Genomic DNA, 27,178 nt, shown 5'->3' with positions numbered 1-27,178 from the left:
AATACCTGCCAGAACCCCTTGCTGCTCACTACAATCAGGTCTTCACCTGTGGGAGCATGTGTATTTATAGCCTTGTCACAGAACATCATAATTAGACGTGCCCATAAGGCAGCCACAACCCATAGGGTTGTCACAGCTTGAGGACCCCATTATTAGTACTGTGTCATCAGAGGGTTAGGCTGCAAGCAGGTAACCTATCTAATCCAGCAACACTTTGGGGAATTAAGCTGCGATTCCATTTTGGGGTGATTAGTTTTTCATCTGATGCTAATGCAGTGTTCTGTGTTGTTGCCCTGAAGACTAAAGTTGTCTTTTTTTTACTCCCAGAACAGGTACAGTTTCCACGTCATCAAAATTTAAGCTGCTCAGGAGGAAACACCATTGCTTAGCCTCTGTAAACTGCTGGTGTTCAATTGCCATGAACGGTTTTGTCAGTGGGCTTGAATGAGACTACAAAGGTAACCAAAAAGATTTGTTTTATGGTCTTTGTACCTCCCCCCAAAAAATAAAAGGTTTAGAAAAAGAAAAGAAGTTCTCTTGGAGAACCTCTTCAGTTAAAAGAGCTAAACAACAATTTCTTGGCCGACATTTGTTTTAAGCCATTTAGAGGTGAAACTGTCAGCGGTTAAACTGAAATTCGGCCTCTTATCTCCTTCCCTTGAGCCACGCAAAGCCTCATAAATTTAAGTTAGAGGTAACGGGGAGGGATGCAGGACTATTGTGTTCATAGGAGTTGACTCAGGCTGAGTAAAAGGTATTAATTAAATACCTGTTTAATTATGGAAATAGCAAGCTGATTACTTCTGCTTCAGTGTGTAATTTCAAAAATATGACTCTGATTTAAAAAGTTTTCACAGGAATACTTTCATTAAAAGCATAGGAAGAGAAAGGTAAGAGTTAATGTGTTTAGAAAAGAGTTAAATAAAAATGTTAACATTTTTCCTTTGTTTCTTCTCCCTGGTTATGTGAAGTCCTTTGTATAAGAAATCCTTTTCTTGACACTGTTTCATGGTATGAGCTGCTTGTGACTGGGGGTGGTGGTAGAGGGACAGTGGTTTTAATCAGTCCAGTTATTTGAAACGGAACTTCCCTTTAGCAAAGAAAAAAAGAAAAAAGGGGGGAAAAAAGACTTTGCAGGAGACAGACAAAAGATGAGTTTTCTTGCTTGTTTGAAAATTAGCTATGGAGAGTTGCACACGTGGCACATGCTCTCAGTGACCACTCAGAGCTGACAAACCTTTCTGTGTGAGCTTTTTAATGACCTTACTGAGTACGCTTTTCTGACCACGGGTTCGGTTCCTAGAAATGGGGGGGGGGGGTGTTTGTCAGATGCTTATTAGGTCAGAGGCAAGAGGAAAGGCGATGAAGATGGGCAAGGGGAGGAAACGGCAGGGAGGGGTGAAAGCCAAAGCTAAGCTTCCAGTTCCCAGAAGAGCTATGAAAACCCATTTTTCTGAGTCTGAACTCACAAGCTTGAAGCAGTTGTCTTTACTCCTTGTTAGGTTGAATTTACATATTCAAATGAACTCATTCCCTGTGACCTACTTTGGCCAGCTTAAGCTGTAGGCCCGTACACAATGCGGAAAGAGGAGGAGTTTTTCGCAAACTATGAATTCCTGTATTGTTGCTGGAATCGGTCATGCGTATCTGTGATGCCTGGGATCGAATCTTTAGCTATAGCTAATAAACATTAGGCAGTACTCCAGGCAGGATTTGCATTGCAGATGCTTGCAGTCCTGTTACCTCCTGGCCTATCCAACACTTCCATTGTATTGCTGCTTCTCTCTGTGTTCCCCAGGCTTCATGAAGTCAGTTATTCAGGTTTTCTGTGTCCAGCTCAGTCACCTGTGTGTCATCATGCCTTCTCTGCTATCAGACTTCTTCCTGAAAACCCACAGCCTCCTGTCTTTGATTACAGGCCTTGTTTGACCTGTTGGAAACTCTTTACAGTGGGATCCATATATCAGTCCATATATGGACAGTATGAAATTAGTGCATACGTTTCTGCTGCTTGACCCGTGACATCTAATGAGAGCCAACAGCGGAATACATGGGCATGAGTGGTCACTACTGGTGTGTCCTCATTGGGGGACGAGTAGGAAAAAGTGAAAGGTAGGCTTTTTGCATAAAGGCTTGGAAAATTCAGAAGATGAGAGTTTGTGCTGAGCCATGCAGATGAGCAGAGGAGCTCTAATTAAAATACGGGCTCTGTGTTGTTCTCAGAATCTGGGCAACATTCCCCATCTGAGCTCTGCCAACATATCTCAGTCCTGGACTTCAGCACCCACTGCAGCTCGGCTCCATAAGACACCTGCGCAGCTTGGCCAGCGCATCTCAATCTTGATCTGTAACACCTCGTGCTGTTCCAATTCTGGGCCCTTCTTGAGCAGAAAATGCCAGCTCTCAACTAAATTGTGCCAAATTGCTTAGTTTTGGCCGTAGAACTCATTTTCACTTGTCACCTAACGGGATACGTAGAGACTTTCATCTAGCACTGTCAGCAACAGAGGAAAAAGAACATGTGAATACCCAGCCCCCTGCTAAGTCCCCTAATTATATAGTGATGTGTTAATAACAAACAGGCTTTCATGTCTTGGCAGTTGCAAAACACTCCTTGGTAGTGTGGTGCTTCAAAAGTAGAATCTCACTGGAAAGATGCAAGTTCCAGTTTAAATTACTTAATTAGTATCAGCATAGTCTGTACCCAGAATTAGAGTTTGGAAGAAATGCCTAGTATGAAGCTGTCAGATGCCAGTTGTTTGGATATTCTGCAGAATCTGAACCACCACATTAGAGAGATTTGCTGTTGCAGAAGTGAGTGCTTCTGTGCAGAGATCCTCTTTTCCATCCCGCCCTGTCTCATGATTATAAATCTGCCTTGCTCGTAGGCCTTACCATCTTCCATTTTTTTGAGAACTCGGTAGCAGGGGGTGGAATGGCTTCCATCTTGGCTGAGACACCAGTGCTGGAGCTGGGAACATCCAGATCCAAAATTATGCATTTCTTCCAATTTGAGCCAAATTGCTGGATTTTGCAGTGCTGATTGCTCACACCCTGTGTTGCTCAGCCTGGCTTCCAGCAGAATACACAGGAACTGGAGCAAGCGTTAACCACCTCGTGTGCTGGTGAACTCCCTCAGCAATTAGAGTTCGTGGCAGTGACTGCTTGAGCTCAGGAACAATCACTTTGGTTTTGGTTCAAATCAACAGAGGTGCAAGAACTAAAAATGTTGGGGGAAGAAGAAAGATTAGGAAAGTATCATCAGTAAGGGAGAAAACTGGTATGAAGATGTCTTGACTGCATTTCCATTCTAGCCCCTGTGAGACTCCAAGTACAGCTGCACCAACTGCAACACTTTCAGGTGCTGTGAGCTGGAGAACAGGCCAGCTAAACGCGCTTCTCTGTCAAATTTGGCCCTGTAGACAGTCACCTGAGAGTTATTAGATGTATTAAAGGTGGCGTTGTATACTGCCCAGAAGAAAGGACGGGTATATATCTTATATATAGGCAGTGCATATGGCCAGAGCAATCCTTTAAGTGCTTTCCTGTATTCTCAACTTCTTTGGCAAGATAGAAAATGAATGACAGATGCCCAATCTTATCTTTGGAAAGGAACTCTGAAAAGTTCTTTTTTTTAAGGAACTTACCAATGAGTATGCAAATTGGATGGATTTAGGGGACTAAAGAGTATTTCGAGAGTTATTCTTTAGTCCCCTAAATCCATCCAATTTGCATACTCATTGGTAAGTGTTATGTGGATTGTATCTCATAATGGATACTTTGGATTCTGTATGATATAGGTTACGGTTTCTATTAACATAATTTCAGCATTAACAGCAGTGCTGGTGTCATTGGTAGTCAATGTGCCTTGAAATGTTTGGTGTCTTTCAAATCTGACCTCACTACTGTGATACAAAGGGTGTTGCTAAAACATCATTGCTACCTCATCATATACCTCAAACTAACAAACTGGCATAGTACAACCCCATCAGCAAAATTACATGTCGGAAGCGCGACATTTATTTCTGTTACCGTTCAAGAAAACTCCTAGAAGCTGCATCTCTGAGAAGCCTTTGATTTGCAGCCCTTTATGCTGTATTTGAAGCCCTTGCTGTGGCAGAAGGCTATGGAAGATTTAGGGAGGTCTGGAGAGACTAGAACAGAGGTCAATGGATTTGCTGTCCTTGAGGTCGGCCTGCTTGCAGCGCTGTACACAGAGGCCTGAGGAGGGGCAGGATAGCCTTAGGTCAGATTTCTGCCAGCGTGAGGGAGGGAAAAGGCATAATCTCTGGCTGAGCGCCACACAGTTTGACCAGCAAGAATACACTCTTGCTAGCATTGTTGTATGAAAATGGCTTTTTCCCCTCACCCTGTTTCTTATTCAGTGTGTGGCATGTGTGTCTGGTATAGCCACAGTCTGGACCTTGAGCACAGGATGTGTCTTTGTGGGGAGCAGTTCCCTCCCGTGGGCTCACCTGCCATTTTGCCATTCCACTCATGCACGCAACTGTGGCAGAATTACGTTGGGTGGGGACAACATAAGGTGATGGTTACATCAACTACACGCTGATCCTCGTAGATCCTGCCTTACAGTGTGTCCCTGGGTGGGCCCTCACCACGCAGTGCTTAATCAGAACAGCCCCGGGGCCACCTTTGCTCCACCCTCCTGAGGCCTGTCTCTTCCTTAGCACCTTCCAGTAAGGTGAGCGCAGACTGTGCTACAACTCAAAGAACAGGAGTTCAAAGCTGTAGCGATCAGGTGTGCGGTTCTGCTTTCTCACGGATGGCTGATCTGCTGACTGATAGGATGTGCCTTTTGCAATATTGTAAGCTAGGCATAATTTAACATGCTAACTGAAGCCTCGAATCAGATTTTGCAATACATTTGTGTATTGGTCTGCTGAGAGGCAGTTGTTTCAGAATGTCACTGGTGAGACTGCCAAAACTATTTGTGTATTTCATAGTTTGTATTGTAAACTACTCACATACATCACCATGTCATGTGTTAACCAACACAACTCCTAAGTAGCAGTCCCTAGCAAAGCTGTGTCCTGTAGATTTTAGCCTTTGCTTTGACAAAGTTGTCCCTGGTATTTTCCTCCTGTGTGAATGACAGGAGACATAAGACCTGGAGTGTTTGGTATAAAATGAAGCTAGTGATAGTAATTGTGGCTGCGCATGGAACCAGATTTGTCTTGATTGGCAGAAGAGGTCTCTAACCTCTTCCACAAAAAGAAATGAGTAGAGAAGTAGAAACTTATTTAGAAAGAAATGGCCAAGAAAAGTGATGCACAGTCAGAACACTCAGAAGATGTTTTATAAAACAAAGAGGAGGTGCAGAAGGATGGTGGTGGTGAAACTGACTGTTTGGGGAAGGGCGTGAACGGGACTTCAAGAAAATGTCTTATGCTCTGGAAACAAAACTATAAAACACTGGAAATCATAGAAATGCAGAACACAATCTGTCCTGTTATAAATATTATTTGAGGTCTGTTTTTACTTAAGTGAGTGTATAGATATTGCTGAGGCTCTGTGAGCATGAAATTCCTTTTTTGTTTGTAGTTTTGTGGCACCTGTACATCTTGTGAGGATGCATTGCCTCTGGGCTAGGCAATGTGTGTGACAAGGAGGGGCAGCTAATTGAAAGATTGAACTGAAAACCAGGTAGATTCCCAGGGAAATTGCTTTGTGGTCGTATGGGTGACTAACCAGATCAGGCTCTAGAGACAATCAGGCTCCTTTAGAAAGTCTGCATACGATTTATGCCATCTTCATTCTGTGAGCTCAGAGATTATGCTTCATTAATGCTGCAGGATTGAATGCTTTCCTGCAGTATCTTCAGGCTAATTTGGGTGATTGCGTTGTTTTTCTCACTGCCTTAGAGCAAAGTGCGTCCCTCTTGCAGGGGTGGCTTTTCTGCCCATAGCACTGGTGGCCCACAATGCCAATTCCAGTACTCTGGAAGATGAGGTTCAGTAGGCAAATGGGCTAAAGAGAAGAGAGAAGGCACCAAAAGCCTCTCTGTGGTGGACATACTGAGAAAGACTCTTTCTCCTTAATCTTTACAAATGTATAGAAGAAAGCAAACTGATCTTTTTCTACCTCTGTTGCTTTCTGGATTTCAGAAGTGACTGCTGTGAAATTTCCCTTCTCAGCAGTGACCAAGACAGATCACCACGTCACTTTTTTCTTACCCTTTTTGCCTCTTACTGAAACATCACACATGCAGCAGATGACCTCAGCAGTGAGTGACCGCTCCATTTGCTATCTAGAGGAGGTCATTCATCCCTGAAGGAAACACTTAAACTTTTCAGTGACTTGCTCCTGAGACAGTCAGCTGCTAAACCCTCTTTGACAGAACACTCACTTTAGCCAAACACAGGCTTACAGGGACAATTTTGGTTGCCCATCAACCTCAAAAACTACATAGTATTAAAAATGTTCAGGGAAGAGCAATAAGGATGATTGTTGACCTGGAGTAGCTTCTGTGCAAGGGGAGGTTGAATAAACAGGGACCCTTCAGCCTTGAGCGGAGGTGCTCTAGAGCGGTGCCACAGAGGGCTGTGAATCCTCTGTGTCTTGAGGGTGAGCGGTGAGTGATGGCTTGCTCTGCCTTTCCCAGGCACCACGCTATTCCCTGCTGTCAGAGGTGAGATAATGGGCTCCGTGGGTCTGTCATCTGATGTGCCATGACTGTCTTATGTCCTGGTCTGAAGGGGAGAGGTGTTACTAAGCACGGCTTTTATTTGCACTGAAGTCCCGAGATGCCAAATAGGGAGGAGAGGTGTGTGGGGAAACTCTTCCCAAACAGAGCTCCCTTACAGGAAGGCAGCTGATAACTCTTTGGAGACTGCTACTGATTTAGCACTTAGCTGGCAGTTGAAGGTGAGAAAGACAGGTCTGGGCAGCTGCACGGGGCGCTCAGCCGGGAAAGGCACAGTTATGGACTAAGCACCTGATGACCAGACTTGGAGATTATCAAAGTAGATGAGCCTGACAGGCTGTGCTACCAGATGAGGAGCAGGAGCCTGAGGACAGCTGGGTTTTCAGTGGCGGTGCACGTTACTATCTCCGTCAAGTTCAGCTGGAGACACAGGTGCGGAGATGCTTCTCACTGTTAGGCTCTTGAGCTTTCAGCTGGGCACACATCCAGCCATCCGTCACTCCTTGGATCTTGTCCATGGGAAACCAATTGTGATCTGAGAGTTGCCACTGTGGCAGAGATATCAAACAGACACCTGGCATTTAATACAAACTGAGGTAAATTCTGTCTGAAAATAGAACTGGGTTGTGCCTTGACTGCCAGGCAAGCGAGCCTGTGGTGGGGCTGCTGGCTGCTCCCTGAAGGCTGGGGTCATGGCCCTGTACAGCAGCTCCAAATAAAAGGCAGAACCAAATATTTGGGTGTAACTGTAGAAAAATAGATGTGGGGCAGTTCAGAACCTCAGGTAAATTGAAAGCCAAGGCAGGGGCTTTTCTTTTTTCCACTGTGATTTGATCACGTGAGTAACAACTGACTGAGCTCCTCTGCTCTTTGTGGTACGATGGACAGATAATGTAGGGAGAGGCACAACTGGTTTTGTTTTCAACTCTGAAATCCATGAAGGGCTATGTTCTTTGTGAATTAATTAATTTGGAGAAAGTGGAGTTTAACTATTTGACAAAAGATTCATTTCCACCCACTTCCCAGCTGGCACTCTAGTGTGGCTTAACCGCGGACTGTCAGATTCTCATCAACTTTCAATGTTTCAACTGAAATAAGAACTTTTGCCTTGTGGGGCAGTGAGTAACAGTTGTGAGCCCCGTGCTGCTCACGGGTCACAGGTAAGGACCAAGGGAGAGGCAGGACTAGGTTCTGCCCTGCTTCACACAGGGCTGCTTGGTGCTGCATGTCCTGTTTGGCAGATGCTATGGACAGGAGCGAAACTTGAATCCCTCTGAGCAAGGATTTAGGTTCATTTCTCAGGCCAGCAGCAGCCTTCAGGAATTTTCCCCTTGACTTTTTTTGTAAAATGAGGAGGGAGATGCCACCCTTCACCCCAAGGGAAGGATTTCCCATTCAGATTATCCAGTATATCAGCAGTGCAGCAGGCCATGTTAATAGGACCTGCAGGAGTCAGTGTTTTACCCGATGACATTCTGCAGCCAGGTGCAGAGACGTCTTCAAGACAGAAGCTGCAGCAGATCATAATCACAAACTCATTAGTCTGCTAATAAGAGCTAGGGGAATAAATTTAAAATTAAATTCTAGTTTGCTGTAATAGCCTGCAGCAGAGACCTGCCTTCCTGAGGCTGGGAACTGACTGGACCCCAGCAAGGTGTGTGCTGCCTATCCACTGATAATAAGCCAGTTCTGAGACCGATAGGATGTGTGAAATCCAGGTTCCTTCCAAACCTTTCAAGTATCTGCAAACCTTTAGTTAGCCCTACCAAAGAGACAACTGTTAGGGAGGAATTTACATCAACACGATGCACCTGGCTCACAGCAGGTCTTACCCCTCAGTGCACTAGTACAGCGATACTGAGTGGTGATGGTGTCATCTGCTGCCAGTAAATGTAGTGGCAGGAGAGCAGTGGCTTTTCTGTTCGTGTCACCACTATCAACAGAGCAAAAATACCTCTAAATAGCACAGGAATGTTTAGCAGTTGTGATCTCATGAAAAGTTCAAACTGTATTTCAGGGACAGAAGGTCTTCTAAGAAGAAGGAGCTCAAGTCCCCAAGGAGCAGTTGTAAAATGCCACTGTTAGTGCACCCCAAATGCCTGTGGCTTACTTTGCTGAAATGGCATGCTGTGGCTTATATCTATCTGACAAGGAAAGGACACCAGTGTACACAGTTGGGACCCTGAGCAGCCTTGCAGATCATAAATACAGCAAGGCAACAGTAAAATGAGATCTTTATTCTGAGTAAAAGGAAATGCAGAAAAAGAGAGCATCAGCCAAACTGTATGCCCACTTTGGGTGCAGGTAGGAGGAATGTGTGGAAGTGAAGGACAGATTTACAATTGCGAATATTTGCTACTCTGTCAAGACTGAGGGGCACCAGAGAAGTCCCACTTACTGCCTACAGATACTTCAACAAATAAGATAGTGCAGCCCTCTGGAAAGACTGACCTGGGAGTTGCATGGCACCTCTGATGAGGTGTTTTTGAGAAGGGGAGAGTCAGAAGGACAAAGCAAGGAAAGGGACCTGTGTATCTCAGACAAAACTGACCTAAGCCTAGTTAATCTAGATCTGTTAATCTCTGCAGCTACCTAAAGCAGAAAATACCTTTTTAAGGTTCCTTTTGTTAACTCTGTGTGTTTTGTTTTTCATGTGTTTTCATGTCGCTCTGGAGGGATAAACTGTAAACTTGAGTATCTGAAAAGCTGGTGCCGCAAGTGTCCTCATGTTACTGGGATTCATTTGGATGGAATAACAGCCAGTCTGTGCTCGGGAGGGGAGCTGTGGGCGGCAGTGGAAGAGGCAGTTTTGGAGCCTATCCAGACCAAAGTGACTGAGTAGGTGGGGGCACTGGCGATGGTTCAGCCAGGAGAGCTGTCAGGACAGCATCACCATCACCCTCCTGAAGTTATTGCCATGGTAGTGCCACTCCGGCAGCTGGGATGATCACTGCTCTCTTAAATACAGCTGTGGGAGGCAAAGTGAATATAGGACAGTCTTTGGGACTGTCACGGGTGGGCGTGGCAGCATGGCACTATGTTTGGTGTCACAGTCCGTGACTGTATCTTCAGTGATAGAGGCAGGGGCATGTGGACCTTGCCCATGTCTCCTTTAGGCAATACGGACTTGACCTGTTCCTCAACCTAGAACACCAAAAGGGGAATTTACTTAAGAGTTTGGTATCTGTATGCCCTGAAGCTGATGCTTTAAAATGTTACCACAGCCAGCAGTGGTGGAAGAACCACTGGCTCTTCCGAAACCTAAACCCTAAACCTCCTATCACCGGCACACAAAAGGCCACCTGGAACTACCACCAGGAGATCCTGTCAGTTAGATTGTTTTTTTTGTGGATAAATCATGCACTTGGAAGCTGGCAGAATCTGTTGAGCAGATATTCTTGTTCATACAGCCTAGCAGTGGAGAGTTATATATTTCACTGAAACCACGAATACGTACACTCACTGCAAGGTAAGACGAATGAGACTTGGAGGACAGTGAAATACTCAGACTCCTGGGGCTTGCTCAGGAGCACGTAGGAGGAGCGTAGCCTACCAGCCTGCCGTAGAGCATGGAACAGGCTGTCAGCCCCATTACAACCTCACGTAAGCCAACCCCCTGTCATCACAAGACTGGCTTGCACTCACCCACATCTAGCCTCCCACGCAGCACGCACCAGTGTTTTCACAACAGCAGGGAAGGAAGGAATATATCTTCCCAAGCCTGGAGAAAATCCCTTCGGTGCCAACCCAGCTGAGTTCAGGTGGTGTGCAAAACAAGGCTGGTGGCACAGGGGGTGGCTTGGCTGTGCTCGGAGTGCCACAGCACAGATCTGTAAGAATATATAACATGTTGTAAGAGATGTGGTGTTTATTTTTGGTGTCAAAGATGAATGTGACAGGAAGGAATATGACAAAAAAGACATTTTTTAGTGGCAGGTGCTGGTGCATGAGCCAGGGTAGGGCCTGACAGCACATCTGGCCAGATGCTATGAGTGCCCGCACTGGGGAGAGCAGGGCTGGGACATGGTGCAGTGCTGCTGCTTCTTGCGCATAGGGACCTCTGGGCTTCTCATTTTCTTTTGTGCCAAGTGAAATGTTCTGGTCAATCAAAACGCCCTTTTATTTCATCTGTAATTTCTTTTGCTGACTTTATTCCAGCAGCCATAGTGTGCTGCTGAAAGTCCTGTGGGTGTAGCCAGCTTTGGCTCTAATGCTGGCACCTCCTTTAGTCCCTTGCACTGAGGAAGGGCAGAACTGTTTCCACTTTTCAAGTGTTTTCATGGCAGCCAGAAAACCTTTCCTTTTTGGGAATGATGTTCCCTATGGAGGAAGGCTACCTTCAACACATCGCTGTCCTGACAGCATGGGAGCACTCAGCCAGGCCTGGCATCTCAGGCAGTATTTAATGTCCAGCCTCTTCTTTGTGTCTAATGAAGGGGCTGGAGTCCTTTCTGGATCTCCTGGGGATGGGACACCTTGTTTTCACCCACTTGGAAAGTAAAATGACAACTGTAGATGAGCTTTATTTATTCTGTCTATGCAGCATATCTGTATTCATGAAGCTCTTTTATTCATATCCTTGGCTCCCAGCACTAGGAGCAGTAACTTGTCCTTTAAAATGATAATAATCCCAAGCAAACCAAGCAAACTCCCTACAGAGACAAAACTTGTCATTGCTTTGCCTTTGGTTTTGCAAAAGATCTCTTGTATTTCTTCTCCTAAAGTGTGCTAGGCTGCTGTACCGGTGGGTTGAGGGGTAAGGTCCCAGGGTGGGCTGGGCTGCGGTGTGGGCACTGAGACGCTGGAGCAGGGCCCAGGGGCAGTGTCAGGCAGGGTCCAGCTGCTGAGAGAGGCTTTATAAATTCTCTGCGATGATGGTGCCAGAGCAGACCGGTGAGTTACTCTGGCTGCTCGGCACACTGAGAGATGCAGTTCAGACCTTAGGTGATGAGCAGGGACCAGTGTCCAAGAGAGGGATAATTGCTTTACTCCGTGCTCCTCTGGTGGATGCCAAACTCAGGCCCCCAGCAAAGGCTCCGTGAACAGAGCTTGTCTTTATCTGAAGTGCCCAGCAACTGATAGAAAGTGTAGGCGGGCAGAGATTTCTGCCTCTGCTTGCCAAAATGCTGCTGGCCTTGGCCACAGTGGGTAGAAGTTACTGCTACTTTGGGTGCTGCCGGGATCAGCCCGTGTGGAGCGCCAGCTCGGCACGCTGGGCGATGCGTGCCTGGCAGAGGCTGGGACCCGGGGGCGGACAGGGCAGCACCCCGAGAGCCACGGGGGCGTGTGGGCTGCGGTGCTGGCGGTGCCGGCGGCGGCGCTGGCGGTGGCGGAGCGGGCGGGCTGGGACGGCGCCCCGCGGGAGGGGGCGCTGCGGCCCCGCACTGCGCAGCCCGGCCCCGCCGGGGAGCCCGCAGCCGTGCGCCGCGCCGGGCAGGAAACCTGCCGCGGGGATTCACCCCCGCGCGGAGAGGGGTCGTTCCTTTGGAGGGGGAAAAACAGCGCTGGCAACTTTACGTGAAAGAGCCCGAGGAGGGGAGGGAACAGATCGTCACTATCCCCTTGTGAGAAACCAGGAGCCTGCACATTTGCAGGTCACATTTAGTGTGGAGGCCTCGTTGCCTTGAAGGATGTTTTCGGCGGATTGATGTGCTTTCAAGTTCAGCTACTGCTCACCAGAAAGGATGGTGGGTTTTGTTTAATGCAATCTGATATTTTTTTTCCCCCCTTCTTCTGTTTCGGTTGTGCCTGCAAAATACCTGGTCCTGAAGGTTGTCAGTAGGAAGGGATGTTAGAAATGGTCCAAATCTACATCAGAAAAGGTGTATCATGTCACAGGCATTTGTTCTCCTCCCATTTCCATGGAAACGTGCTAGCATGGTTTCTGTGGTGTCAGGCAGAGCGGCCTGGCCAGATCTAGTGAACTTTCTCCCGGAGGAGCTGCTAGCAACAGCACACAGAAGTGTGTCTTGGTCTTGTCGGGTTTAGAGGTAATGTGGTTCTTTAGAATAACAACACTTGATATATCGCATCAGAAACAATGGCTGGGACAAACATTTGACTCCCAAGTTCCCCCTTCCCATCCTAGCCTTCCACATCCCATTGCCCCGTCCAGTCCTGCTGAGAAAATGGTGTACACCACAGGCTACAGTTTTTAATTTCCTGGGGAGTGGAAGGGTGGAGAGCACATCTTATGGCGACTGACAGGCTTTTTTGTTCTGCGTCAGTCCTTTTATTAACCCCCTGCTAGATCATTCACTCTCTCTTCTTAGCTGCCCCTGCTGTGTTAGTGATGAGAGTGTTTGAAACAGCAGGTCTGCCTTGGGAGATTATGGGGATCCTGTGGACAGGGAGCAGTGGGTTGGTCGGTGTGTGCACACAGATTGCTAGCTGCAGCTTTGCCTCCATCTGCCCTCCCTGCTAGCCTAGATACCTTTTATTATCCCCGCAGCGACAGCAGTTGCATGCCTGATCCCCCTGCAGGCCCCCCGTATCTCCCCGTTGGCGGGTTTGATGTCCCACCTGTGAAGGCGGTGGCTGGTGGGAGGCAGCGTGCTGCAGGGTAGCAGGAAGGTTAAGGCAAGAGCATCATCCGCTATCCTGCACTCCCTGCCATCTTTCAGCTTCACCTAGTCTCTGCTATTTATCATACATCTTGGGCAAAAGCAAGTGTTTTCACTCAGTAATCTTGTCCATTTCCCCTTCTGGGTTTAGGGCCTGGGTTCTGTAAAACGTTTGTCCCAGATGTGGCACTGAAGAATTTATGGGAGCATTCTAGATCTCTCTGGGCAGTTGTTTCCTTTTTCTTTTGGATCAGACTGTTGTTGGTTGATTATTCAAACAAATTAATTTGGGATGCACACACAAGTTCTAATTAGCTGCAATTATTCACTTATTTCCTCCCTGCTTCCCTCCCACATCGCTAGAAATTAAAAAATATCACCCTAACACAGTGTGCCCTGCAATAATTATCCCCCGGGCCAATCCTGAACCTCTCAATCTACGATCAATACCTTCATCTGTCAGCCACGATTAATTAAACAGAATCCTGCTTTCAGGGCTTTGATTCATATCACCCCAGAACAGCTTACTGGGTATTATAATCCAGACGTGATTCTAATAGTGTCCTCAAGTGAAAGGGAGGGACTGGCTTATACATCAACCCCCAACTTCATTAAAAAGCCAAGCGATAGAGGGACTCCTGTTGTAAGGCAAGTGTGACTGTGTTCTTCTCCAGAGCCTGGCTGCTTCATGGGGGGAAATAATGCTGCTGAAATCAAAGAGGAGAGCAAGGCTATTACTCTGTGTGAGGAAGGGAAGAAGCAGAGTTAGGCTCACCGTGATCATTTTGTTGTCTGCACTGTCTGCATGGGTGTGCTTTGTTCTACGCAGGCTTCTTTTTTTGGCCAGTCGTTGCAATTTTGGAATGTGATATGGTTCTGAACAGGAATTCAATATCCAAAGGCTTTCCTGAGCTTCCTGCCTCTGGTCTGTGGTGGTCCAAGTCAGAACTCCAGAGCTGCTATAACAAAGCTCTTAAAAACAATAAAATTGTTTTGCTTGAGATTCTTCTGATGCTTTTAATGACCCTCTGTTCTACATGTGGAGTGGTAAAAGCAAAGACGGAGGTTAGGCGAAGCCAGGCATCGGCAAAGCAGGGACTGGATCCAAGATTCATGGCTCTGTCTCCTCTTCACTGGCTTCCTCAAACAGGAAAGGAGGTCAAATCTAAAAGAAGTGTCTTGAATCTGTTCCATGTCTTAAACCTGAAAGCCCATACCCTTTTTGCTGATGCTGACCATGTGTCTTAGTCAGACAGCATCCTCTCCTAGGATTTCTGCCTTCATGTTCCTTTTTAACTCTGATTCAGAGTCAGGCTCTCTCTTTCCTGGATGCTTGTTCTTGCACCTTCACCCTCAGGACTTCAAAAGCCTCAGATCCAGCGCCTAGAAGTCTGAGGGCAGCTGCTGTTATCTGCAAAGGGCAGGCTGCTCAGCAAATCTTTGGGTGATAAGAGACAATGATTTCCAACTTCAAGCCACCTGGAATAAAGTGGAGCTGATGATGTTGCAGAGAGTCTTGACCCCAGGACTGCAAACACAGATCTAACTATGCTTGAGCTCTCCAGCAGTCCACAGTGTTCAGTTTCATCAGTGCAACTGTCTGGGGTTTCCAGGACATCATTCAAATGATAGATGTGTTTTGTTTTCTACCCTTGTAGAACAAATGACTTTAGAGCCATAATCAACAGGGAATAGGCAAGCTGTGTAGGTCAGCTCAGGATTTGTGCTGTGTGTGTTAGAGGAGAGCGCAGTGTTTGTACAGCACAAGCAAGAGCTTGTTCCTGGTGCTGGAAATGTTACACTTGGCCTTCCTGGCAAAATTTACACCTCAGTGGTACATAACGGAGGGAGGAAGCAGCAGGTACGTAAAACCTTCCACTCCGCCCGTGTCCGTATTCGGCAGGGGCTGGAGCCCCGAACCGCAGCAGCGTTGCCTGGGAAAGCTGCAGAGCTGACCGCAGCCTGGAGAGGCATGCTCCGCAGAGCTGCTTGAATGTGAAAGTTCATTCCAGTTCAGTGAGGCAAGTGGTGCTTTCATGCTTGCTGTCCACACAGGGTTCTACTATTTGAGCTGTACCAGCATGCCTGTTTGCATCCAGAAATGATTAAGGCTGGAACATTTGCTGGGTAGATGTTGTAAGTTCGATGGGACATTCAGTTAGGGAAGAGAAATGGCAGTGCACAGTGTGCTCTATCTGAGGTCACTGAGTCTGCCTCGCTGACAGAGCTCACTGAGAATTTCATAGTGGCTTTGCAGGGAGGAAAAAACAAGATGTGAAACTTGCAAAATAAATAATTAATTTGGATTTTGCTGCCTGGCTGTTTCCAAAACCCCAGTCTTGCCTTTTGCTGAGGATCAGAATGATACCCAGGCTGTTACTTTATTTGCACTTTAAGCTTCAGCTTGTAAACAGCAAAATCTCTGCAATCAGAATGATTGTAGGTACATGCAAGCCAAAAAATGCCAATTTGTCTGCTACCCACCTAAGAAAATTGAGTGGTGGGGTTTGTAATAGAGCAATAAAACACAGTGCCTTTGTGGGTGAAAACTGTTAGCCTTAGGTTCATTGCAAGACAGAGGAACAAAGGCCGCTTTGCTTTCATCAGCCATTTGAGAAGTACAGACCCCCCACCACACTCACGGGGTGAAAGGCTCTGCTGGTGAGTCTTTATTGCCAGTAGAAAATGAAAATTATACACAAAATACAGACGAGAAAATTCGTATCTCTGCATTTGAGTGCTGTGCGGGGTATGACATCACTGCTAGCCAATCAGCAAGCTCCCTTTGTGTCTGGCTTTCTAATAAAAGCCACTTCATCAGAGTAATTTGCAATAATAATTTATTCACCTTCTAGGAATGACACCACCTGACTCTCTTAACAGCCAGAGAGAGTGAGCGTGCAAAGGTCTCAAGCCCCAGGCACTGTAGCTGTGCCCTGAATGAGTGTGTCTGCAACACTGACTTGATAAGAGTTTCGTTCAAGTTGCAGATAATGTGAGTGATCACTTGTGTTACTGAATTACCCTGTGTTTGAGCACCCTAAAGGTGCTCAGTGCTGTAGGCACCCAGAGCAGAAGATGGTCCCTGAACAGCAGGGAAACAGGCTCTGGCAGGAAGTGTGGCACTGGGGCCGCATAACTGGGCTCAGCAAACCTGGGCAGGGTGTGATGGGTTTCCCTTGCTCTGCAGGGGTGTGCGGGGACAAGGTGCTGCTTTGGATGGAAACTGGGAAGAATTTGGCCTTTTTGAATTTGATTTTTGCCCGAATGAGGGTCAGGGAACCCTGCACTGGAAGCGTAGAGAGACTGAGGCACTGCAGTGTTGTGTGCTGTTCAGTTGCCTGGTGCTAGGCAGGGAAGGATCTGAACACCAGGAATGTCACGGGTATGGCCTCTGGCAATTGTGTCACTCAGCTCAGAGAAACCTTCCTTCCAGGCTGTGATACTGCAGAGCTTTTCTGAGATACCAACCACTGCATCCCATCTTACCTGCAAGGAGTAATAGCTCTGGGGGCCAGCACAGAGATGCTGAGGAGCGAGGACAGACCACGCTAAAAAGGGAAGCAGAGTCTGTAGGATCTCTCTCTGAATCACAAGAAAATGCTGCTTAGAGCCTCTTGTTCACTGAAAGTATTTGTGCTGAACGCCTGTGCTGCAGTCTCAAAGGCAGCTTGAGACATGGGGCCTGCTTGTCCTGCATCTCCCTAGGAGGAGCTTCACTGTGCCAGCATGTTGTGTGGGAGGCTCTTTCAAAGCTCTCTCAGCCAGAGCTGGGCTGTGTCACTGCTTGTGAAGAGCATATAGGTTGTACGTTTTGCAGGTGTAAATTCCCCTGATCAGGCTCTGCACTGACAATGCTGGATTTGGAAGCAGGGCACAGAGGCACTGAACAGAGACCAAAACATGCAGACAACCAAAATGAGAGATCACTTTCAGCCTGAATAATTTGTTTCTTTTACGGTGAGAGAAAGCAGCAGAACTGGGAACAGCAAGCAGATGTCTTGAGTCAGCCCAAGGAAACTCCAGACAGACACGCCAATACCACACAGCACACTGGAACAGGTAATGGAGATCTCAGTTGGAAATGCAGTTAGGTTAAAAAAAAGCACAACAGTTGTTAGGTGGCAGAGTGAAGGGGGTATTCCCATAGTGTGCAGGCAGCAGCCCTCCTCTCTAGCTGAGGCATTGCTGCCTCAGGGTCACAGCCTTTGGAGATTTTGAAATTAAAAACCCCCAATTCAAATAATTCAACCAGTGGCGTTAATTTGCTCTGTAAATCCTTCTGCAAGTGCATTCAAGTAGGCTTCTGTCAGGGGTTTCTCCAGGAGTTTACCCTCGCCCCGTGTGCTGCATTGATCCTGGAGAGCAGGACAGCTCCACATGATGAATAACCCACCTCTCAGCTGTTCCTTGATGAAGTGTTTAGCCAGCAGTCCATACTGCGCTGATGGGGTCTGTTACAATTCAGCTTGGAGGAGCTGTGTGAGGAGGTACAACCTTGTTGGCTTCTTGGAAGGCTACCAAGGAGCAGATCCTGTGCTGTATGGCTGTTGGAACTGTGGAGAGTACGAGGAACCACAAGCAATGTAAATAGGGATTAAGGGGGAATATACGTATTCCCCTGGGGTTCCCAAGTAAATCTGTAGATATGCTCTACTTGGATGTGTTATCCTCTGTGTGATAGCAAGGCTGAGGGCCCCTAAATGTCTTCAGTAAGAGTGGGAGATCTCTGGCCCCTTTCTGAATCCAGGCTTTCCAGATTTGCCATCCTAGTCCCTCACTGGCAATGAGATTTTGCCTCAGGTATTTCCAGGACCATCTGTAGCAGTCAGGAGACTCTGGCTGCAGCCCACCCATGGGTACAGCAGGCTGACAAGGAAGTGTATCCCTCTTGGTGTGCTGTGAGAGACCCTCACACCAGCCCAGATCAGCATGGTGGCAAGCAGTCATGCTGATTTGGTGACTACAGGGACTTCTGAACACTGGAGGTGCCCTTCCAACTGCAAGGCAGACCCTAGCCCATACTCCCATACTGTAAAGCAGCACTGGGGGCTTTGGGAAGTGTTTTACTGTTTGGATTTCACCCATTTATTTGGTTGGTTTGCACTCATCTTGTCTAAAACAGTGATCCAGGCTGGAGAAGCAAAGCAGAGGTAACTGGGGGAAAGGAGGGCTGTGGTATTGCACCCAGCTTGTGTCTGTAGGACCTTTTTAAGTGTTGTTTATTGATTTACTTTGAAACTACATCCTTGGGCTCAAATGAGTACAATCAAAGGTGACAGAACTCCAGAGCATGAGAGTTTATAACATATTTTCTAAGAATTGCTTGTCATATCTGAAGGGAAAATGGAAGGGTAACATAAACACACATAAAGCTTGGGGATAATGGCTATTACTGTGCAGAGACAGTGCTCTCAGAGTCTGGAGTGATCTGATGAAGTCTTGTAACAGAAATTTGGACAAAACTGTACTTTGCAGACTCGATTCTCTTTGTAAATTAAGTTGTGTAAAAAAATCTCTGAATTGCTGGATAGGTAAGCAGACAGTCTGGAGAGACCAGGCCAACTTGTTCTGACTGTAATTCTGCATTTCTTGGAGCCTGGCTTTCAGATATCCTCTGCTACTCACCCACTAGAACTAGCTCACTTAACTTTGTCTATGGGTTTTGTGCCAAAAAGAGATGTTAATGCTGCTCACCCTGTACCTGTCAGTCAGCAAGGGACACTTTCTGAGAAGTTTCCATTTACTGACTTGCAAGGCTTGGGGGGAGACCATCACTTTTGGCATGGTTCATTTATGAATCAAGACTGTGTAATATCTTGCTTCCATCAGGGTTTGTGTACCTTGAACCTAAAAGCTGTTTGCCTTTGCCATGCACACGCAGACAGAAACAGAATAATGTCTAGACCAGTTACTTAAGGAGTAAGTGTCTCACACTCTTCTCCATTGACTTGGCCAGGCATTTCCAGATTGTCAAATGTACGACTCATTATTAGTCATCATATAGTTAATCATATAGATTAGGCAGCAGCAAAGTTGCTTAAACCTGATTTAAGAGCCAGAATAGGTCCTCTTAATACAGCCCTTTTGTTCTTGTGACTGTTGTCCCACTGGTCCCTTTCCAACCCCCCTTTCCCATCACTACCTGGGGCCTGCTGGACTTGCAGAGAGCCTCTCTGTGGCTAGAAATGGATCCTCTTTTTTTCAGAATCTTTTTGTTGTCTTGAGCTTTCTGGGTGACTGCCTAACACCTGTGAAACCCCCACATCCCCTGTAAATTGCCTGAATCCCTTCCTGATAAATGAGAGGCCATTGCCAGTGACAAGTTAACGTGGACATTCTCTGCATGCTGCCTTATGCTTTCCAGCCAGTGCTCTCAGGTAAATAGGCAATTTCAAAATGCAGCATCTGGCCAGCTGGCTGTGTAATCTAGGGTCGATTGTGACTTTCAGGATCCCACTGCTCCTGCCTGTGCACATCACAAACATGAGCTCTGTCTCTTCCAGCACCTGGGTAGCAGCTGACTAGCGCTGGGTAGGTTCAGTTTCCCAGCACAACTCTCGGCCAGCTACAGCTGTGTTGTTGTCTTTTCCAGTCTACAGCTACCAACAAGGTGTTTTGCCCTGTCTTTGGGTTTGGTGGTGACCTTATAGCTGTCTCTGGAGGGGCTTTACTGCCCCTTCTTGCAAGATAGCTGCCAAACACTCAAATGAGAAGACAGCCCCTAACTGCTGGAAGACACCTCTTGTCCCTGGGGAAACCCTTCAGGTGAAGTCTCTGCTGCCGCAAGAGCCAGGTGTTGGCCCGCACTTGCAGGCAGCTCCAGGGAAACCGAGGCAGAGAATCACCTTCGGAGAAGTGGAACCCAGCAGCTTCCCGAGCCCTTTCTAGTTTTCTTACCAGTAGCTGGTATGACACATGTGCCCCCAAGGAACAGATCAGCTGGTGGAGGTATGTTTTTTCTCCTTTGCTTGCAGAGTAGGACAGGGTTGCCCCCACAGTGATGTATCTAAGGCTGTGCCTGTCCTGCTTGACAGTCTTCAAGTACTGCCAGCTACTTCACCTGCTCCATCCTCGGCCATTCGCCCAGCCCTTCTCTTTCCCTCCTCTGCATTCCCTCTCTGGCTGACCTTATTTACAAATTTTGCATATATAATCTCCTCACATTGGCTCACAGAGCAATTGTTTTCCTCCTAGCCTGTCCGGCACTGTTCAAATTAATTTGTAGTCTGTCTTTCTGCCAGCACTTTGTGGACACCCACCTACTGACTTCAGCTCAGCACAATCAAAGTGGAGTTTTAAATCTTCTTGTGGTTGTTCTTCCCTGCTACCTTTCTGGATGTCTGTTTCTTACTATCTGTTCAACCCTTTGGTCCTCCTTGACTTTACCTCTCTCTAAATGCCCGTATCTGGGCCCTGCTGAAAACTAGCTGGTTCTTCCTGCAGAATATCTCTAAGATCCAACTCTTCCTCCCCGTGTACCCAGCTGAAATCCCTTTGGGATGCCCAGGGTTTCTGTGCAATCAGATTTCTGCCACACTTATCAGTTCTGCACAGAGTACCACATGCCTTTGTTATCGGGATTTTCACTGGGAGCCTCTGACTGTGCAATGTTAAAGGGTCCTGCAGAGCGTGTCTCACCACTCCTGCAATTGTCTCCCTCATGTAAGCTGTGAAGTGTGTGTGTCTTCTACACACAGCTTATTCTTCTGGCCCTGCCTCATCTAACCATCTCATAAAAACTTTCCACTACAGAGATACTAAGTCCTGTCTGTCTGCCAGCCATGCCAGTTCTAACACGCCACTGCATGATTCTCCCACGTTACTCCCTCTGCAGTGGAGGAGCAACCTGTAAACACTAACAAAGCATTTTCTCGCTCTTCCAGGTCCCTCATAAAAGCCACTGTGCTATACTGCCTCCCAACAGCCATGTACTTGAAGCCTGAAACTGCTACCCAGCATCTGCCTTTATGCCTGTTAGTACTCCTTCACCTGCGTACGGTGTCTTTGTGGGCTCTAAGCATGTCCTTGGGATGTAGTACACTTCTGAGCATGGGACTGTCCCTCTGTAGCGTTCTTGCAGCATGCTCAGCAAGATGAGACCATTATACAGCCTATAATGAGGAAGGAAAGCATAATCGTTTGGAAGCCTAAATTATTAAGTCTGGTCATTTTGGTTTCTGGGAGCAGTGAACATGAGATTGGTTTTAGGGCTTGCAAATCTTCTGTGTAAGCTTCCGTTTCCCAGGCACATTGCTGTTGTGTTGCCTCTGTCAAATGTAGCAACTTTGGCTCTCCTCCCACAGATTATCTGGGCATGTAAATGACCTAAGACAGATACACTGTCATTTTCTCATGCTGTGATTTTACTTACACCCCCCTGTGGTACATGACAATAAAATTACCCCTCTCGTTCCTTTCCCACAGACAATCTTGCAGGCTTGTCAGTCAGCATCATGTGCGCAGGCCTCTATCAATTGCTTTTGGGACCTAGGGGGTGGTTTGGGAAGGGTCTGCTGTGCTGTAATTCACCTCTGTTTGCCTGTGGGAGAAGGATTCTGGTTTCCATGCTGTTTCCTCTTATGCCTGCATGGCTCTTTGATCACAATTTGACTCCTCAGGCCTTCAGAATTACAGCTGCCTTGTAAGATTTGTCCATAATCCTAGTGACGTGTTGCTTCCTGACTAGCTCCGGACTTTCTTGCTCCTGACTTGTGATTAACGGCTATTTCTGATGGACTCTCTGATTCTCCTGTTGCTGCAGACTTCCTATTTCTTACCTGGATTTAAGTGCTGTTTGGGTCTAAAGTTCTCCTCACCTTCTCTGTTGCTGTCATCTGACCTTCCACATTTTCACTTGAAAGTAAGGAAGATTTAAGTATTGAATCCACTTCTCTCTCTCCCATTTTTGTCCCCACTGACCCTTCTGCACAACATGCAAGCAGACCTGCACCAGTAATGCTGGTGGAGGGCCTGCAGGAGCCTGCTGCGCCCACTGGCACTTGTTAATAAGGTTCCTGTCTTGAAAACACAAGCAACAGAGCTCTGATATGCCGGCAAAGTCTATGTCTAATAAAACCCTTATACTTTTTCATCTTCCTCCCCAAAGGCTTTATACGTACACTGAAGTATACGCTGTCAGGGCTGAGTATGAGCTGGTCAAGCCAGGATCAGAATTGCTTCCAGGAAGGAAGCTTTTTAATCAAATCTTTCTCTTCTGCACTCTTATTGTGCAGTGTGTGCTTCTGACACCAGGGGAACCAGGAGCAGGTTATCAGAGTTGGTTGCCAGCTGCCAGCCAAGGGCCATGTTCTTCCCAGGGCAAACCCTACCGGTGACACATGCCCTGCTTTTGAGCAATGCCAGTGGGGTGAGGAACTGCTCTGGGAGCCTTCGTCTGTAGGAAAACCATGCATTGTGCAAGTGATGGGGTTAGCAAGTGGGTGTGTATAGCAGTTACCAAGCATTTCAGTACGTTCGTACATATGTTAGTTTGGCTTTGGGGAGGGATTTTTTTAGAAAAAAGATAAGTGAGGGGGAAGACAGTGCAACAGCAGTGATTTACAGCCTTTGGGCAGTGGATGACTTCTGTAGAGACAGACTTTTCAGTGGGATCAAATCCACTGTGCAGAGCCTGTGTCTAGATCAGGTAACCTTTTAGAGGCCTGGAAGGTCTGAGCATCTAAAGATACCCTCTGAAGAGGGGGAAGGGAGAGCAGCCAAGGAAGGCTGAGGAAGACAGATTGTCCAATGTCTTGTTCAGAAAAGTTCGATGTACCCTGACCTGCAGAGCATGGCGAGCTTTGTGAAGGACAAGTGTGTTTACATGCTTTTACTTGGAAGCTCTTTCTCTCAGAATATACAAGATTTGCTTTAGGAGTACTCTGTGACCACTACATACCCCACCAAGCTCCTAGTGGGCAGAACCGCCGTGAGGTCTGGGGAATTGGATCTAACAGACGTAATGGCTTGTAGATTAAAATTAGAAGATGATCCACTTCTCAAGAGTGGAGGGCTTAGAGGAGCAGGTGTCCAGCTGTGCAGAAAGCTTCCTGACCACAGGATGCAGCTCTCCCCTTGCACTGCCAGCCCCGGAGAAGTGATTGTTCAGGCTTATTTTCCCACCTGGCTGTACAGAGCCAGTGTGAATGCTGGAGTTTGGTGTTCCCCTCCCTTCCCACCTCTCCCACTCCCTTGCAGAGAGGGGAAAGCACTGAGGGAGCAGTGCACCGAGCTTGCCCTAAAAGCAGTAACTACATAAAATTGCTGTCAGCAGCTCTCAGACTGAGAGCTCCAGCCAGTTGCGTTGGCCTGTAAAAGGAGTGATTGCCTGTGCTTCAGCTTTGGAACCGGTGTCCAGCTGAGGTCTTCATTCAGGAGCAAACTCACAGACCTTTGCAGGGAGCTGTTGAACTCTCTTCATCCATCCCAGGTCTGGCAGATGGATCAAAGCCCACGCTGCCAGCGGATATCCCCTGCATGCTGAAGAACTGAAACGCAAGTTCATCTTGCATTTAACTTGGTGTTCTGCCTCCACATTCACCAAGGAAATGACTTAGTTTTTTCTGTAATATTTTTCGTATTTTATAATATCGGTAGTGACCTCCTGGTCAGATGTTTCAGGGAAGTTAATGATCAGCTGTGAGAAGGGACCTTGGCATCACCTTCTATCTTCCAGGCTTTCATAAGTTGCCAAACTCATTACTGGCGTGTGCAGCAGCACTGATGTTACCTGGGGGTTAGCAAGGTAAAGCTTTCCTAGGTACTTCTTCTCCTGCCTGAATTCTAGGCAAATAGAGTTCAGAAATCCCTATTTGTACAGGCAGAAAATGTCATTATTCTGTTCAATTATAATCCCAAACTTAAAAATTAATTGAGGCAGGTATTAAATTAAGCAGGTTTTGCTTGAGTAAATATTTTCCATTTTGGAGCCTAATCTATTCACTTAATAATCTAAAGCAATTTTATTAATTTTTTTTTGGTTTGCAAAAAAATAATAATGTCTGTTCCATTAGGAGCTGTCACTGGCTTAAGAGGATTTTACTCCCATTTTATGGTTTGATTCAAAGAAAATTTATTCTTGCAATAGGTTTAACGATTCTTAGCTAACGTTGTCTTCCCAGCTGCAGTTGGACTGTAATAAAAAAACCTTTGGCTTTTGTTAGACTTGCACATTCTTGGCTGCCAATAATGATTAATCTTTCCCCCTACAAGGTTGTCTTATTACTTGGGTTTGACTTGGGAGCTGCTGTTCCCTCTGGAGCTTGGTAAGGGCTTTCTCCCAGCACAGCTCTGATGCAGCGCAGGTGTGACCTGCAATGCCTCCCTTTGTAGTCTGTCTTTGCCCCTTAATTGCTGCTCTGTGGCACTCCGCTTTCTAAGCTCCTTTGCACAGGAATGCTATTTTGGGGATGATGTAGAATTAATTGCAAGAGGAATTCCTGAATACTCCCATGCATGGAAGGGCCCTCGGCATCCCCAGCTGCCCAGTGGGGAGGATTGTCTAGACAGCTCACTTGGTGAGGAGATGCAGGGGGTGGAGGGCAGGCTCCTTCTCCTCCTTGACCTTGGGCAAGCCGCAGAGGGCACAGATTCCCACCCAGATAAAGAGGCAGCGGTCTATGGCACTGCCACGTCTCAGCTGTGCTTAGAAGCCTTTTCCCCTAGGGCAGCATCCCCACAGCTACCATGTCCCAGCCATCCTAGTGTGGAATCTCCTGCTGGTCTTGTCAAGGCATTTCTGTGTTGGTGCCCTCTTGATTGACAGGCAGGGATGGGAGTGCACCTCAAAGGCGTGGGAGGATGCTGAGAGAGTATGGGGCTGGTCTAGGTAGATGTCTGCGAAAGCGTTACAGCGGATGACTTTGGGGCATTGCCAAACATATGGGACTGGAGCTTCATGCTGAGAAAATGTGTGTTTTAATTCATGGCCATCTTGGCAGTGTTTTAATGGTTTGTAGTAATAAAAACCCTGTGAAGAGAAAGGGAAGAGACGCTTAACTGACTTAAGAGAGACCTTTGCCATGAGGAGGACACACACGCTTTCTGATCAGCTTGTCACATCAGGCACAAGTGAATTTGTGGTAGATGAATTTGCTGTCTCTCTGCCTTTGTCTGTGGGATCTTTTGGGCAAGATGATCACACCAGAGATGTTGTATAAAGGAATCTCTCCCCCCTGCCTGTGCTCTGAAAAGCAGCTGATTCTAGGGCAGGACCTGCAGCTGATTGTATGAAGAGATCTGCAGCACCAACAATTATAATTGAAGTGGAAAATACATGAGACATTTGGGCTGGCATCTGGAGTTCGTTTTAGAAAGTCTTCACAAACAAACGTGAGTGGTTGGGGCTGTTTTACATCCGTTAGAGCCCCACTGCATACTGAAGGAAAGACTCATTTTGGACAATGGTTGTCAGCGGTGAGAGCTGCAGAACTGGTGCTAACACAGCCTCGCCTCAAGCACAGACAAAGACAAACTGTGTTCAGCATCGTTTCAGAAACCAAGGTTAAGTGTCAGGCTGGTCCAAGCAGGTTTTATGAGCAGCCTTAACATAACAAGCCCATATGGGTGCAAGGGGGGAGCATAAATGCTTTTTGGAAAGGACAATTGCTTCACTTTCCAATTTTTAAAGACTTATGATAAATCATAGCCTGAACACTCAAACCCAGAAGCTCCACTGGCTTTACAGCCCATCTCACAGTGAAATAATGGGTGCAGAGGTGAGAGAGCACTGGCAGGAGAGACACGACTGGGCATTGCTGCAAGCTGGGTCACCAGAAGGAAGCTGAAAGTTGCTAGCACCTGTTTCAAACTGTGCCTGTCTGCTGCCACAGTGGGTTTCTCAAGGCTTAGGGAGCTTCCCTGTGGGTCACTGCTCCTCTGAAAGGACTTGAATTTGAAGGTGCTTTGTCACTGGACTGAGCCATGTAGAGTTGAGCAAAAGTATCTGCAAAATTCTGGTCAAATTCAGCAAGTCATTTCATGGAGGGAAAAGCACCCAGCACTTGTATGGGATTAGAGCTGCAGTCATTTCTGACTTTTTTAAAACCAAAATTGCCGAACTTTTCATTTTGAAGAGCCATTTCATTTGGAAATTTAGCTGGCTGACATTTTTTTAACTGCACAAGAGCTTCTGAAACCAAAACCAAATGAATTTCCTTTTGGGTTGGCCAGTCTGTGTGGTTGGCTCTGAAAAATGTTTTCAGATTTGGGTTTTTTTTTGCTTCAGCAAAGGAACCTGACAATCTTTTGTTATGGGTTGGTCTGAGAATGTTTAGGGCTTTTTTCCCCTCTGTTGTTTTTTTTTTTCTTTTTGTTCAGTCTTTGAGAGGTCCTCCAGATGCATCTGACCGTCCTGCCGGCTGGGATGTTTGGCTCTGTTGGGAGACCCCTCCATCCTCTCCCTGGTCAGGAAAGGGACACAGCTGGGCCCTGGAAGACTGACTGGGTGGAGAGCGAAGGCAGGACTGGCTCTCGAGAGGGGACTACCTCAGATGGTACTGTTGAGAGTAAATGTGGATGCTCATCACTTACCCTTGCTGATGGAGCAGCGCGGTTTCCTTCCCTCTCTCTGCCTGCCCTTCAACACCAAATGGGTGAGTTTGCTTGCTTTCTTGTTTTTAAATTGTTGTACCTGTATTCCTTTCCAACTACAGGGTCAGTGTTGCCATACCATGTGTAGGGAGTATGTTTTCACTGCCCTTGCTGTTCCAGCTGGCTGCCCACCCCCATGTACCCCTCTCTGATGCTATTTCTGAGCTCAGAGCACTTATCACCTTCCTTGAGTGGAGGCTGTATTTTCTCTTGTCCTGCTCAGCCATTCAAGTAACATAACGAACCCTTTCTACTGTAAGCAGGTCTGCGAGCGTGAAGGGGGCTGATAAAGGGTGTGTTTTACTTTTGACCCTGCTGTTTCATCCACCGAAGCCTTTCATGCCCTGCATTTGGCCCC

The 27,178-nt window shown here is 47.0% G+C and overlaps 1 long non-coding RNA gene across 1 annotated transcript in view; it reads left to right on the top strand.

Annotated features, from left to right (window-relative positions):
- The window catches only part of LOC308067040, a 48,099-nt gene that overhangs the window by 1,383 nt on the left and 19,538 nt on the right, over positions 1 to 27,178 (top strand). Inside the window, exon 2 of the long non-coding RNA XR_013929419.1 lies at positions 328 to 26,822. This is a non-coding gene — a long non-coding RNA (uncharacterized lncRNA). The remainder of the gene's footprint in view (positions 1 to 327; positions 26,823 to 27,178) is intronic.

This window comes from Falco punctatus (genome assembly GCF_963210335.1).
Source record: "Falco punctatus genome assembly, chromosome: 7".
Lineage (NCBI taxonomy): Eukaryota > Metazoa > Chordata > Aves > Falconiformes > Falconidae > Falco > Falco punctatus.
Note: the sequence above shows the minus strand (reverse complement) of the source record. Positions and strands in the feature narration are given on the sequence as shown.